Source organism: Caretta caretta, chromosome 5 (assembly GCF_965140235.1).
Source record: "Caretta caretta isolate rCarCar2 chromosome 5, rCarCar1.hap1, whole genome shotgun sequence".
NCBI classification, from domain to species: domain Eukaryota; kingdom Metazoa; phylum Chordata; order Testudines; family Cheloniidae; genus Caretta; species Caretta caretta.
This window is the reverse complement of record NC_134210.1, coordinates 31,075,100-31,088,160: the sequence shown is the minus strand read 5'-3', so window position 1 is coordinate 31,088,160 and position 13,061 is coordinate 31,075,100. Positions and strand designations below refer to the sequence as shown.

The following is a 13,061-nucleotide window of genomic DNA, read 5'->3' as shown; positions in this document are numbered from 1 at the left end:
ATGTTCTGTGTGCTGTGAATTGCTTGATTCACTGTGAAAGAGTCTCCCTTTTGTTCTCAGAAACGTATCCTCTTAAATTTTACTCTCCCTTTTTATCTCGCCCAGATGCAAATGTTTATATGCTCCCCCTATCATCTCCATCCGTGAGGTTATCGCAGATTAGAAGGCGAAAAAAACCGCACTCACGATGACATGTTTTCCGATCTCATGCAGTCCTCCCACACTGATAGGGCACAGCTTAATGCATGGAGGCATTCAGTGGCAGATACCAGGAAAGCATTAAGTGAGCACGAAGAGCAGAGGCAGGAGGCAATGTTGAGACTAATGGAGGAGCAAACGGACATGCTCAGGCGTCTGGTGGAGCTGCAGGAAAGCCAACAAGAGCACAGACCCCCACTGCATCCATTGTATAACCGCCTGCCCTCCTCCCCAAGTTCCATATCCTCCTCCCTCAGACACCCAAGAATGTGGTGGGGGAGGCTCTGGGCACCCAGCCAGTCCACTCCAGAGGATGGCCCAAGCAACAGAAGGCTGTCATTCAAACAGTTTTGATTTGTAGTGTGGCGACATAAGCAATGTGTCCTTGTCCTTCCCTCCTTCCACACCCCACCCCACCCCACCCGGGCTACCTTGTCAGTTATCTCACTTTTTTTTTAATTAATAAAGAAAGAATGCATGGTTTCAAAACAATAGTTACTTTATTTCCTTTGCCATCTGTGATCGAAGTGGGGAGGGTGGTTGGCTTACAGGGAATTAAAATCAACAAAGAGAGCAGGTTTGCAGCAAGGAGAAACACACACAGCTGTCACACTGTAGCCTGGCCAGTCATGAAACTTGTTTTCAAAGCCTCTCAGATGCACAGCACACCTAGCTGTGCTCTTCTAATCGCCCTGGTGTCTGGCTGCTCAAAATTGGCCACCAGGCGTTTTGCCTCAACCTCCCACCCCACCATAAACATCTCCCCCTTACTCTCACAGATATTATGAAGCACACAGCAAGCAGCAATAACAATGGGAATGTTGGTTGCGCAGAGGTCTAACTTAGTCAGCAAACAGCGCCAGTGCGCTTTTAAATGTCCAAAGGCACATTCTACCACCATTCTGCACTTGCTCAGCCTATAGTTGAACTGCTCCTTTCTACTGTCCAGGCTGCCTGTGCACAGTTTCATGAGCCATGGTAGCAAGGGTAGGCTGGGTCCCCAAGGATAACTATTGGCATTTCAACATCCCCAACGGTAATTTTCTGGTCTAGGAAGTAAGTCCCTTCTTGCAACTGCTCAAACAGCCCTGAGTTCCTAAAGATACAAGCGTCGTGCACTTTTCCTGGCCATCCCACGTTGATGTCGGTGAAACGTCCCTTGTGATCCACCACCAATGGTGTGATGCAGCACCATTGAGAAGTACCCCTTGTGGTTCACGTACTGGTTAGCAAGGTGGTCCGGTGCCAAAATAGGGATACGTGTTCCATCTATCACCCCACCACAGTTAGGGAAACCCATTGCAGCAAAGCCATCCAGTATGACCTGCACATTTCCCAGAGTCACTACCCTTGATAGCAGAATGTCCATGATTGCAGTGGCTATTTGGATCACAGCAGTCCCCACAGTAGACTTGCCCACTCCAAATTGATTCCCAACTGACCGGTAGCAGTCAGGCATTGCAAGCTTCTACGGGGCTATCGCCACTCGCTTCTCAACCGTCAGGGCAGCTCTCATCTTGGTATTCCTGAGCTTCAGGGCAGGGGAAAGCAACTCACAAAGTTCAAGGAAAGTGGCCTTACACATGCGAAAGTTTCACAGCCACTGTGAATCATCCCATACCTGCAACACTATGCAGTCCCACCAGTCTGTGCTTGTTTGCCGGGCCTAGAATCGGCATTCCACTGTATCAACCATCCCCACTGCCGCCATGATGTCCCAATTGCCACAGCCCATGCTTTCAGGAACATCTGTGTCCATGTCTTCATCACAATCATCCTCATGCTGGAGTCTCTTAGCCCAGTTCCGCACATACTCCAGGATAATGTGCAAGGTGTTTACGATGCTCACAACAGCAGCGGTGAGTTGAGCGGGCTCCATGCTTGCCATGGTATGGTGTCTGCATGGGTAACCCAGGAAAAAAGGTGCAAAATGATTGTCTGCAGTTGCTTTCACAGAGAGAGGGAGAGAGGGGCGACTGACGACATGTACCCAAAACCACCCTCAACAATGTTTTTGCCCCATCAGGCATTGGGAGCTTAGCCCAGAATTCCAATAGGCAACAGAGACTGTGGGAAGTGTGGGATAGCTACCCACAGTGCACCGTTCCATAAGTCAACGCTAGCCAAGATATTGAGGACACACTCCACCGACTTAATGTGCTTAGTGGGGACATACACAAACGACTCTATAAAATCAATTTCTAAAAATCAACTTCTATAAAATCAACCTAATTTTGTAGTGTAGACATACCCTTAGTATACTATGAAAGGGTCAAGATGATGAAAGGCAAACAGAGGGAAAAATTACTAATAATAGCTTTAAATTAAGAATGACTCATTTAATAGTTGTTTGCAGTGTTATTATAGCTGTGTTGGTCCCAGGATATTAGAGAGAAAAAGGTGGGTGAGGTAATATCTTTTATTAGACCAACTTCTATTGGTCAAAGACTCCACAAGCTTTCAAGCTTAAACACAACTGTTTTTCAGATCTGGAAAAGGTACTCAGAGTATCACAGCTGAATACAAGGGTGGAATAGATACAGCATTCATCTTAAATTATCTTTTGCAACATATATTAAATCCAGCAGTTTATACCTCTACAGTCAGGAGATAAAGGAACTCTAAATCCAGTGTCTTTATTAAGTCCATATTATTTGGTGTCTTGTGGAGTTATGAATTTTAGTTCCCAGGCTCATCTTTTAAAAGTGTTGTGTAGGTTTCCTTTGAGGATGTGGACTGACAGGTCAGATATGCAGTGATCATTTCGTAAAAAGTGTTTGTCCATGAGTGATATGGCATTTTTGTCTTTTACTATTTTTCTGTGAGAGTTCATTCAAGAGAATAGTGATTGTCGGGTTTCTCCCACTCCATTGTTGCTGGGGCATTTGATACATCGGATGAGGTTCCCCACATGTTGTGACAGGCATGCATAGGACCAATGGATCTTGACAGTGTGTTGTGACGGGTATTGATCATCATAGCAGTCAAGATATGTCTGCAGGTTTTGCATTTGTTGTTCTGCAAGGGCTGGTGCCGCTTTGAGTTGGTGTATCCTGGTCAGCAGGGAGCTTCCTTCTGATGATGAGCTTGGCAAGGTAGTGAATTGTCTGAAGGCCAGAAGAGGGGGTTCAGGAAAGATTTTTTTCAGAATATGGGTCTGTTTAATAATAATTAATTCCAATGCATTTGATTCATGCTTCTATATATAGCAATAATTAATTTTTGCATGTACAGTTTGATTCAGAATAAAATGAGGGCTAATGTTTTAGATGCATGAAAAAAGTGAATTTTGATTTCGTTTCCTAAATGTTTCTAGATTTTTGTATGAATCAAATGTTGTAAAATTCAAGAACAACTGAAAAGGGTGAAATCCTGCTGTTATTGGAGTCAATGGAAATACGGCCATTGACTTTATCAATGCCAGGATTTCACCCCAGAGCTTATGTACCTAAGTGCCAACGGCCATTTTAAAAAGCTGGCTAACCCCTAGAAACCCCTTAAATAGGTTTCCCTGCTATTTATAATCTTGCTATTCTATCAAAATAAAATGGTCAGTAATATTGCTCAAGAAGAAGATATTTTCACTTATCAGCTCGTGACATAGGACTTCCAGTTCCATTTACTCTAGTGCTTGTAAGGGAGCCAGAGCAACTATAGCTCCTGGAATTCATGGAGAGAAAATTCAGGAATACATTAATTCTCTTCTGTAACGTTATAATTGAAAGTCATTTTCCACCATTAGTCAAGCTATTTGGTTATGAACTGTTTTGTCCTCTCGTAAAATGTGTGAGATAATCATCACCTTGGTCATGACTGGGAGATTGAACTGGGAATCTCCAGAGCTAAAAGCATGGGCCTATACAATTTGAGATAAAGATGAACATCTATAGCTTGAAACTGTAGAAGAGGGAATGAAACACACCACAAATTGAGTTACATATGCACATACTGACTTCCGCCCAAGAGAAACTCAACCCAGCTCCTGAGTGCTTAACCGAGACTCTCCCCTTTTAGATCATCTGGTAGAGCTGCTGGCATAAAGTTCCATCTTAACCGTGGTAACAAGCAGGCTACAAACAGTGGCTTTGATTCCACTCTCTCTTCCCATGGTGTAGATCAAGAGTAACTTTATGGATGTCAATGCACTTAAAACCACTGTGAGATTACAGTTCAATCTAATGCATCCATGCAGCCCTCCAAGATGGGGAGTTTAGTTAATTAAGTCTGATGTAGTTACTGGCCGGTTGAAGACACTCATTTCTCCTTCCTTTTTTTCTCCCTTCTTTATCCTCTTTGTTGCATCTCTCCTCTTAGTCTTAATTTTTCTTCATGGCTTTCTGCCTGTTTTTGCTTTTGGGGTCAATTCTCTCTCTTTCTCTCTCTCTCTCTATTTGCACATCTTTCAGTCTCTGCCTTCTGTTTCAGCCAGGTCTGCAGCTGCAAAAAACTCAGACGCTTTGGTGTGACCATGTCTATGTACTGAGTCATATTCATGCAGCAAGGCAAAAGCTAGCTTAGTTGCGTGGCAGGTTTAGAGTCCTCCTGCAGCTGCTAGTCTGGCATGCCGTTCAAGAAGTGGTGTGGCAGGGTGGGTTCATAATTGGGTTACACAGGTGACTATTTGCTGTAGATATCTCACACTTTGAGCTGACACTTAGATACAAGGTATCCCACTTTGACAGCTACAGGAGGGAAAGAAAGAGGATATTCACTCTGAAGCTATCTGTATCGTACTATCTTGAATAGACTCACAAATTCTCTGCTGCCAGACTATTAACTTCTCAGGTATATTTGTGTGAAACAAGTGACACCCAGTGGCTGGTTCAGTTAATTACTATTTGTATTTAAGCCTTCACTTTTTGAGCCAGGTACTCTGATGATCCTTCCCTTGCTCTCTTCTTTTATCTGCTTCCCGCCTAGGCTAAGGGCCTGTAGCATATTAACCTATCCTTCTGGCTGAAGATAGCTAGACAGCTCCTTCAAGAACTGCTCCATGAGGGCATGCTGAAGAGGGACTCCAGGCCCTGGTCTACACTGTGGGGTGGAGGGAGGTAAATTGATCTAAGTTAAGCAACTTCAGCTATGTGAATAATGTAGCTGAAGTTGACGTACTTAAATCGACATACCATGGTGTCTTCACCGCGGTGAGTCGACTGCTGCCGCTCCCCCATCCACTCTGCCTGCGCCTCTCATAGTGCTGGAGTACAGGAGTAGACAGGAGAGCGCTTGGGGGTCAATTTATCGTGTCTAGACTAGACGTGATAAATCGATCCCCACTGGATCGATCACTGCCTGCCAATCCGACGGGTAGTGAAGACATACCCCAGGATTAAGGGGGCAGATAAAGGAGCAACAACCTCACTTTATCACAAACTGGAATCCCAAATTTTGTACCACCATTAGACCACCAGGTCAGTCACGACAAACGCTGTTTGAATCTTAAAGCAACACTAACAGTGTTTTTTAAAAGGGGTTTCATTGTATCCATATGAAACCACAAATCCAAGGGAGCTGCGTGGCACTTTGGGTCATAAGGAAAGGAAGGAGATAACTGCACTTGGCAAAAATCTAAAGCTGCACTTGACTGTGAGCATTTATATTTTGCTCCTGAAAAATATACAAGTATATTGATAGCATAGCATAGCAACAGCCTACGTAATCTCAAGTGGGGTTAAGGGGTGAGACCTTGTGGAGGGGGCTGTAAGCATCCTCACCAAGGAATATTTGTAAACACTTGAAATTAAGTGCAACCAAATTCAAGGACATTTTTGTGGGTTCCAGAGCTCAGTCATTTCTGTAATAGACAGTTCTGTCGAGGATGCCGCCTACAGAGGTAGGGAAACCATCTCTGTTTTCTCAGTTGGAGAGAAAAAATTTAACAGGGTACCTCTGAGAATCACATGATTTGGAAGGAGTTGTTTGAACAGTGTTTGGCAGATCTCTAATTTGGCCTGTGACAGGTTTCAATTGGTCCACTGAGCAGGCCTGGGTCACTCCTTTTTGTCACTGGGGAATTAGCGGCGGGAGGTGCACCGGCCAGAGTCTGCGGCACGTCCCTCAGGCAGGGGGAGCGCCGGCCAGAGTCTGCGGCGCGCCCCTCAGGCAGGGGGAGCGCCAGCCAGAGTCTGCGGCGCGCCCCTCAGGCAGGGGGAGCGCCGGCCAGAGTCTGCGGCATTGTCAGGATTCTGCTCCCCAAGGCGGGTTGGCCGGGATAGGGGAACGCAGGCCCACCCAACTCCACTGCGTTCCAGCCCAGAGCCCTGACAGTCCCGCCACTGGGTCAGCAGGGAGCCATCCGCAACATGCTGACCAAATAGACCCACCACGCTGTGCAGTTCTTCCCCTGGGCTACTTCCTACCTGGTCTCTCAAGCGGGTCCCTCTGGTCCCTCCAGCTCGTCAGGGTATTCAGCTGCTGGCAGCTCCAGCTCCTCCTCTGCGTCAGGCTCACGCTGGTCCAGGTTATTGCCTGGCTCCTCTAGTTCCTCCGAGTACTCGGCAGCTGGCAGTCCTGGTAGCCCCAGTCCTTCCTCCAGGTCAGGTTTCTCCTGGTCCAGGGCCTCCCCTGGCTCGGCAGAAGGGTCTGAAGGGAAAAGCCAGCAATCTGTGTCTATCTCCCTCTCTGGTGCTGCCCTGACTGGGCTAAGGGCGCCACCCTTTGTACTTCCTGTTCCACCCCTTCCCTTCCGGGGGTTGGAGTAAGCTTGGTCTGGCCCCGCCCACGCAGGCTGAGCGAGTGGCTCTTTACCCTCTGGTTCAGCAGGAAGCCACCCTGGCTCCCTACATGGCCATTCTGGAATGATTCCAAAAGGTAGATCTCCTAGGGCAGACTCAGGAATAGGACAACATTTTCATACAGCATGAGCTGAATTTATCATCTTTATGTTGTTCCTTTTGAGATATGTCTGATACTCAGATTTCTTAGAAAGAACACAGGTAGTTGAGACTCTTCATAGCAACTCTAGCAAATCCTATGCCATTTAAACACTGACAGAACAAATATGCAAACATACAATTACCAAACCACTCCAGAAATCCAAGACAAATTCTGTGGCTGAAAGAGTGAGGTAAAGAGTGAGTACCTGGAAAAATAGATTAACGTGGCCTATGTGGTAGAGACACAACAGGAACATCTCTGAAAACAGGATGTTCCTTATCAACAAATGTTGGTAAGGAAATTTATTAAATGGCTTAGATTTTTAATAAACAATCCAATTAGGTAATGGATGAGCATTCCACGCTGTGTAATTATGTTACAGATTAAAACTCATAAACCAATAATATTTAAAACAAATGTCTCAAAACACTTTCAGTAATTTCTTGGGTGTCTAATATGAACATATGGGCACATGACACACTCTTTTATATGCTTCTACTTACTTATAAAATGTCTTGGATAAACGGGAGCAATCTGCTTTGTCAATGAATCCTGTGATCTCCCTGGTTGAGAACAGTATACGTGTTCACGTTTCACGTCATTGAATAAACTTCATCAGTTTCTTTAGTTTCTATTCTGTTCAGGTTCTTATACCCTGCCTATCACTGCGGTTTATGGAGTACCTTGTCTAAATCAGTTTATAAAAGCATTGTTCTAACTCAAACTGTTTTTTAAGGTACATCTTCTAATGTACATGTTGTGAATTTAGTGCTTGTGAAAAATCCTGGAGTCAAAACTCTGCAAGCTGAATCATTATGTTCAAGTATAGACAGGTAAAGAACGTGGTTGCCTGTCCTGACCTGCCAAAATGCTGCAAACAAGCAGACTTAGCCATCTTCACTATGACTGCCAGCAAACGTCTCCAGTTTGATGGCACATATTAACTGAGAACTACAAATCATTTGACATAGGCATTCATTATGTGGTAGACTTTTACCTACTACAGACATGGGGTGGATTCAGTCCAATGAGCTAGAGCTAACAAGTGCTCTCTAATTCTGAGACATCAAATCCTAACTAAGTGAAAGTATTTTAAAGACCTTTTTGTAAAATTAATTTCTGCTTTATTCTTTTTTTAAATAGCTTTTTTCCACCTTACACCACATACAGTCTCCTTATTCTTGCTATACCTCTTGCTTTCAACATTGTGCTTTACTCTTGACTATATTACTGTTAACATTCACGCTTTATTATACATTTTCAAATGATGGTTTTCAACACTTTAGGGTTTAAAATAAAGTTAAAAGCATTGTTGCCATAGAGGGAAATAGCTATGGAAGCCAGAAACGTGCCAATTCCAGGAAAAACCATAAGCAAGCCTAATGCCAGCTATGAGATTCAGTAACAGAAGAATTTTAGGACCCCCACCACTACCAATGAGTAAGGTTTCTCAATAGAAAAAAAGTTAAAAGCCATCATGGGCTTGGCTGACATGTTACTGAAAGCCCTCAGTACCTGGGGAGAGCAGGCCAATCTTTCCTGAGAAGGAAAGATCCTTTACAAAAGAACTATGCTGTAACAATCCCATTTCACATTCTGAAGATAATGTATCCTCCCATTAAATGTTATTTTTATAACAAACTATTTGATGTACACTTTTTTATGGCTAAAACAAGGATATACTTTAATTGCGGGAGGACATTTTGGACCAAATTTTCAAAGAATGGCACCTACGTGATTAACTGCAAAATGTGAAGATGCAAAGAGGAAATGGCATAAAAAAAATACATGTTTGTAACTGCTCTTATGCAAGCTATACAGCATCATTTGGGCCTTGGTGGCATTTGTTACTATGCTTTCTGATGACTGAAGGTAAAGTGTTAACATTGCCAAGCTGGGCAATTATCTTGTGATAACTCACATCGTGCACCCTCTATTGTGAGAGTCTAGGTGTGTATACTATTTGGGGTGACAATCTTTTAGAGTGTGTCCCTTCTGTGAGCATAGGCAGTTCCTTCAGGGCAGCCAAGATCCAAGCTAGGAGTCTCCTCTTCAAAATGCTCTACCTCCTGTGTCACATTATCTTGGGTTACACCTTTCGGTGAAAACAATCTCCAGATATATATATATCACCTGTCCCTTCTTTTAGTCCAAATGTATCTATCACCCACAAGAATACTATCAAGAAAGGGGAAGATTGATTTATTTTAAATTATAGAGCTTAAATTTCAAGTTCAAAGTAAAATGTTTAAAGTTGATTAATTCTGACAGAGAATCCTGCCTTTTCTTACTTTGCATCCTGTGTTCCTCATTTCAACTTCAGCAGCTAGTGAGGTACATTTAAAGGTTCTGTTCTCCCATCAAAACAGACACACAATTCCCATTAGTAGCAATGTAAATTATGAACATATAGAATACAGATTGGACTAAGTATCTTGCAGTGTCTGTCATCTTAATGCCTATGCAATGTTAAGGTACAGAGTGAAAGATTTTCAAAGACAAAAAGGTGCACTTAAGTGTCCAGTTCTAATAAAAGTTGACTCTTATTTGTGCCTTTGAAAGTCTCCCCTGTACTATACTAATTTAGTTTTCTTCACAGTTTAATGTCCATAAAATGTTATAGTGAAAAAAGCTTATTTTTTTTGTGGCTCCAGGATTTTTTGTGGCTCCATTATCATATCAATTCCATCATCTATGTCCACTTTTTCCAAAGCAAAGTATAGATGATTAAGGAAACATTTGAAAGCCATTTTCACCCACCAAGTAAACTGTACCAATTTTTTCCAAGCCAAATACTAAAGTTTTTCTTAAAAATACATGCCACATGGGAAGCAAATCCTGAAAATAAGTGGACCAAAGAGGGATAGGATGACTTCTGTCTGGAAATGAAAAATACTAATTAACTTTAAAACACTGGCAAATATTCATTGCAAAGAGCATAATGCTCCGGAGTTGTTTAACTTCAAGCCACACTGATCAAAACCCAAATTGCTCCCCAAGTATTACGTAAGTTTTGGCTGTGACCCAAACAAACAAGTTTTGGAAGACTAGAAAATCATAGGCCTAAAAAACAACAAAGGCCAGATGCACAAGGGGGACTTAAACACCTAAAGAGGCAGTTAAGTACCTAAGTCCAACATTTAGATGCCAGTGGCATTCACAAAGCCACTGCTCAGCTGCTGCCTAACCCTGTAGGCACTGAAAGTCCCCAGAGCACCTACATTTCTGCCAGTGAGCGTGTGCACAACCACCTAATTGACACCACTGAGCAGTTTGGTGCCAACCTCACGCCTAAGCCCCAGCAAGATTCACAAGCCAGGCATTCTCCCAACTATCTCACTGCAGGGCCCAATGCAGTAGGCACACTCAGAGGCTTCCTAAGAGCACACTTACCAGATCTTGTACATTGTTGTCATGGTACCCATGCCCCCCTTATGCCCAATAGTTAGCACCCTCATCCAAGATGTGGAAGAACCAGATTCAAATCCCTCCTCTGCCTGATTCAGAGCAGGGACTTGACTCCTAGTCTCCCACATCCCAAGTAAATATCCTTACCACTGGGCTATGACTATGCTGAGGTAGGACTCTCTCGAGCTCCCCGGTGGAAGCTGTTCCATTTCGTATAAATGCTTCAATGGGCCATTGTGAGTGAGACTCTAGCCTAGTGTTTAGCACACTCACCTAGGAGAGCCCGGTTCCAGTCCCTGCTCCAATGTTTAAGAATTTATACAAAGTGTAACAGCTTCAAATAGGAGAGAGAGAATACCCCACCCCATAATACGCTATAGCCCAGGGGTTAGAGCACGCATTTGGGGGGCAGGAGATCTGAGGGTGTGTGTGAGTTCAAGTCTCTGCTTCTAATAAGGCACAGCAGCAATGTCAACCCGAGTGTCCCTCATCCTGAGGGCTCCAAACATTGGGATATAGAATATAAAGGGAGGGGTATCACCATCTTTCAGTTTTTCTTGAGAAAGGACTGACTTAGACACCTAACTCAGGAGAGAATTCCTGGCTGTGAATCCTGAGTGGAAACAGGTGCTCATTATGAGTGGTGTAGCCCAAGCGCCACTCTCTTCCTTCGCATTTCCTACTGGCTATTCTAGGCAGCACCCCACTCTGCTTGCTGGCTTCTGTGAATCCCCTTTTTAGACTCCTAAGTCTCCCCGTGCATTGTATGGGAAGCCTGGGAGCCTAATTCAGGGTTGTGAATTCCACAAGGCAGGAGATCACCTAAAAGTTAGACATTGCAATGTCTAAGTCCCCTTTGTGAATCTAGCCCCATGTTTTAAATGCCATCTTTTGCAGCTTAACAATGAATTTGTTGAACACATTGCCATGGGAAAAACCTCTTTGCTTTCCACATTGGGTGAAGGGGTGTTTAGTTTCAGACTCCTTATCAAGATGCTCATTTACTTTTTAATTAAAAAGATGTAGCCATTATAAAATGCACATACAGCTACTTCAACCCAACACACCTAGAAGCCAGAGTTCCCTTGCTCATGATCTCCATTCAGCCCATGCTCACTCTTCAGCCAAAGACCTGAAAGTAAACAGAAAAGTTTATAGCATCACCTCAAACTGGCTTATGTACTATGGTGATACAGTGACACAACATGTCATGAAAGGCAACAGATTGTCTCACCCAGACTGACCGTAGAAGCTAATTCGAGAGAAGAGTGTTCAACAATAACACAGGTCCACCAGTCTGCAAGAGACTAAATCCTTCCACTCTTCTCGAGCTACCCATGGGATACACACTCAGAGGGGACAGATACTACCCCACTACACTCTAAGTGCTTCCCCTATATCAGGGGTCGGCAACCAATGGCATGCATACCAAAGATGGCACGCTGCTGCCTGCCAGGGTCCCAGCCGCCCAGGCAGCAGCGTGCCATTAAAAGTCCTGCCTGCCCCGGCCTGCTCTTCTCTGCCCCCCACCCCCCACCCAGTGGGGGCAGGGTGAAGAAGCTTGTTCCTGCCGGCTACTGCTCAGGGCAGGCAAGCTCCCCCGCCTCTTCCACCAGCGTGCTGGGTTCCTGCCCCCCCTCCTCTCCTCTCCCTCTCTGTCACCGGTCAGCTGATGGCCCTTGCTAGGGAGGGGGAGAAGCGGAGCCACGCGCTCGCTGCTCCGGGGAGGAGGCGGAGAAGAGGTGGGGACGGGGCCTTGGGGAAGTGGGGGTGGAATCAGGGCATATCCCCTCCAGCCCCCTGCCGTGAGCCGCTCAGGGCAAGGGGCTGGGCGCACCCCCACGACCCCAGCCCACACCCTAAGCCCTCTGCCCTGACCCCTGCACCCCCCTCAGCCCTCTGCTCTGACTTCTGCACCCTCCTCACAACCCCAGCTCTCACCCCTGCACCCTCCTCACACACCCCATGCCCTGACCCCTGCACCCCCTCACACACCCTCAGCCCTTTGCCCTGATCACCGTATCCCCCCATGACCCCAGCCCTGACTCCTGCACCCCCACACATACCCAGCCCCCCACACCCTGTGTCCTGACTCTTGCACCCCCCACCCTGAGCACCAAACGGGAGCACCTGCACACTCGCACCAAATGGAAGCTGCCCAGGTAAGCACTCCACACCCAAACCTCCTGCCCCAACCCTAAGCCCCCTCCCTCATTCTAGCTCTTGGCCAGACCCTATACCCCAACCTGCTCCTTCACTCCCAGCCCTGTGCTCAGTGCACTCCCACCCTCAGCTCAGTGCAGAGAGAGAGGAAGAGAATGGGCTAGAACCAGGGAGAAGGTAGGTACCCACTCTATGTGGGCAGCGCCAGGATCCAGACTGGCAGTGGGCTGAGTGGCAGCGGGCTGAGCCGCTCAGCCCACTGCCAGTCTGGAGTTCTGGCTGCCGGCCCCGTGCCAGCCAGGGTCCCGGCCACAGGACCCGCTCAGCCTGCTGCTGGCCTAGGTGAACGGAACCCTAGGCTGGCAGCGGGCTAGCGGCGTAAGATCAGCATTTTAATTTAATTTTAAATGAAGCTT

General features: G+C 45.7%; 1 long non-coding RNA gene across 1 annotated transcript; it reads right to left on the bottom strand.

Annotated features, from left to right (window-relative positions):
* Positions 1 to 679: 679 nt before the first annotated feature.
* LOC125637042 (uncharacterized) lies at positions 680 to 12,085 on the bottom strand. Its single transcript, XR_012668396.1, has 4 exons — positions 11,717 to 12,085; positions 11,550 to 11,614; positions 6,558 to 6,780; positions 680 to 4,880 (listed from the first exon to the last, which is right to left on the bottom strand). It is a non-coding gene; the product is annotated as an uncharacterized LOC125637042 (long non-coding RNA).
* Positions 12,086 to 13,061: the final 976 nt, after the last annotated feature.